This window comes from Tribolium madens, unplaced genomic scaffold (genome assembly GCF_015345945.1).
Source record: "Tribolium madens isolate multiple individuals breed KSU strain unplaced genomic scaffold, Tmad_KSU_1.1 Scaffold_19;HRSCAF=116;Tcas5.2_LG9, whole genome shotgun sequence".
Lineage (NCBI taxonomy): Eukaryota > Metazoa > Arthropoda > Insecta > Coleoptera > Tenebrionidae > Tribolium > Tribolium madens.
This window is the reverse complement of record NW_025400983.1, coordinates 5141398-5144536: the sequence shown is the minus strand read 5'-3', so window position 1 is coordinate 5144536 and position 3139 is coordinate 5141398.

Genomic DNA, 3139 nt, shown 5'->3' with positions numbered 1-3139 from the left:
TTTTAATTTGAAATACCAATTACTTATTAAATGGAAAATTTAAATAAAAATTATTATTTTTATAAAAAAAAATTTTTAATTCTTTGGGTGTAAGCGAAATCCGCCGACAAACTTTCCGAGCTAATTCTATTATCAAAAATAAGCTTAAAGTAATATTATACACAGTATTTTGTTATTTTTTATGTCTTTGTTTTTGTTTCTGTTTCATCATTGAATTTCATTAATGTTGTCGATTTTCTTCCAAACGTTTTTTTATCTTTTTTAAATTTCTAATGAGTTTTATGTTCATTTTTAACTAAGGAGTTGATCTGTAAAAGATACAATTTCCTTGAACGAGTAAAAATTTATTTATTTTTTATTTGATCTTCAAATCATAGCTTGGAAATGTTGAATTTTTTCAAATATTTTAAAATTTAGATATTTTTACAAATTTTTAAAATTAGGTCACTATGTTTTAAAGAGTTGACGAGATAGATTTAATTAATTATAAAAAGACTTAATTCTTAAGAAAACAGTGGGTTTTCTCTTATTTCTACAATTTGATAAGTACTGTTTTTGAAAATGTTTCTATTAATTAATAGTTAGATAATAAACAAAATATCTGAAAATGCCAGTTGAGATAAAGTTAGAAGTTGAAAATTCCTGGTATTTATTGCAACTTTAATAGGTTTTTTTGTTCTTTTATTTTTTTTTTATTGTTAGGCAAGGTTTTCTTTTGATATTTCACATCATCTCACTAGTTACTCGTAGCATAATTTTTTTTGCAAATAAGAAAAATAGAACTTTAAGAAGATTGTTGTTTGTAAAAAAGGTAGTTATTTGTACGAGTAAAGTTTAATAATATGGGGTTTATCTAATAGCTATGTTAGTGTAAAAAAAGTAACTTCCATTCTGAAATCGCAATTTTCTGAATTACTTTTGTAAAAATTTGAAACACAATGCAATCAACAATGACACGACATATGAGTCTGTAAAAGTACTTTTTTACGGACTTTTTCGGTTACTTTACGCACAAAAAAAGGTTTTATGAATTTTTTTTCAATTTTATTAAAGCTGAGGTAGGGAGTGGCGAAAATCAAGTTATAATTTTTAACATCTTTAGTATGTTCCAAGTGCCACCAAGTGGTGTTTTATGATCCTCTGCCTCCATTTACATAAATATCTTGTGGGTAGGATTTTTTTTCGAAAACCTATATATTATAATATTTTTTGTTGGCTTTTAGTCAGCTATTGTGGCTTTATGTTAAATTTTGCTTTTATTTTCTGCCTGTCAGACAGACATCCTTTACTTTTGGACTACTTCGAGTGGGTGCAAATGCAAATTGTGTAAACACCACTTGGTGGGTGTAGTGAAGAATCCGTCAGGAAGTCTCAGTTGTGTCACATTAATTGTTAATAATTTTGTTTGTATTATAATAAATAAATTATTAATATGGTATTATTTTCTAATAGATTACATAAGTCGCCACCCACATTAACACGTCGAACAGAAAGTGAACCTGCGGAATATAACACTGGCATGATTCTTGTTAATTATGTCAAAAGCGATTTGGTTTAGAAAAAATGTCTTGGAGTGGCCGCAAATACAAGTCTGGTATGGTCGATTCATTGTTCGCCCACATGTAATTACAATAGAGAAAAAAGCCCGCGACTATCATGACTAAATTACCATTAAATAGCTTGTCATTGGTTGTAAATCGGGCCAATGTCTGTCGAAGAATCAAACTTGCAAATATTTGCGATGTTGAAAAAACATGTAAAATATTATTGGCCATTAGCACGCCCCCACTTGGGTCAACTAGTTGGAGCGAATCCAATTCTGTCCTTTGAGTTTTCTGAAGCACTAATCATCCTCGTAACTTGCGGTCGGATTGCTGAATTTTTATTGTCCGGTTTTCTTACAAAATACTTGTTTTTCGAGAAATCTAGAATAATTGCCTTTTTAAATAAAGAAACAGCGTGCATGTGCTCGAATATCGCATTCCTGTTAAAAGAAATAAAAAACATCCAATTAAAACTCATATAAATACCTTCATCAATTTATTCATTAAAGTCTTAATTAAAACGAAGACATCACCGATGGGTATACTATCACTTTTCATAATATCAATTATGTGCCAGCGATGATTATGTAACTTTGGTGTTGAACGGCAAATACTACAGTTCGAAGAAGAGCCATTATGGCTTCAAAAACATTTCATTTAGATGCCGATGCAGTAATTAGATTCTTGCGCAACATGTGCGAGATTATTCTAATTGAACGCCTGAAGAAGTGTAGATTATTTTACTTTCAGAACAAGAAAACCACCTATGAACATCTGTATTTATCGTTATTGTGAAAAGGCATTCAAGAATTGAATAGTTTTTGAAAAAATATAAAAAAATCAGTAATCAGTAATTGTTGACAATACAGAATGTGTTTTTAATCAAAAAATCTTATACAGGGTGCGCCAGAACTCGCGTCCCAGAGAAAATTTTCAAGTAACGTAACATACCAGGAATATGAAAAAAATGTTTAAAAAATTCTATCTATCAAAAAATTTTGACATTTAGTTTTTGACATTTGACATTTTTTATATCTATATAATGATACTGATGATCTTGTATATGTTTTTTACAATTATTTAGTAAAGAGACAAAAATTTTGCCAATAAAAGTCACAAATAACATAGAACAGAGTTACACTTTAGGATACAGCTTCCTTGTTTCCTCTATTAATAGCCTATAGCAAAAAAAAACTTGGAAAATTATTTTTCCAACAGAAATAATAGTCAAAGTGCAAACTTTAAACCCTCATTCATAACTTTGAAATTTGTTTAGATAAATTTTTTTAAACATTTTTTCCATGTTTCTGGTATCTTACCTTACATGGTTTTTTTCTCTGGGGCGCAAGTTCTGGCGCACCCTGTATCTTGATTGTAGATGCAAATGTAACAAGGAATTTGGCTTTTTATTACGTTGTTATCTTAAATCTTGCAACTAATTGCAACTCTAAATTTCTAGTTTAGAAATTGAGTATTTTTAAGACCTAGAATCTTAAAATCTCAAAAGCTCAAGTAATTATAAAATATTCAAATTTTGGTATTTAGTCCTTTTTCTTTTTGTTTTTAAACAAAAACAGGTAAAATTTGTATTGCAA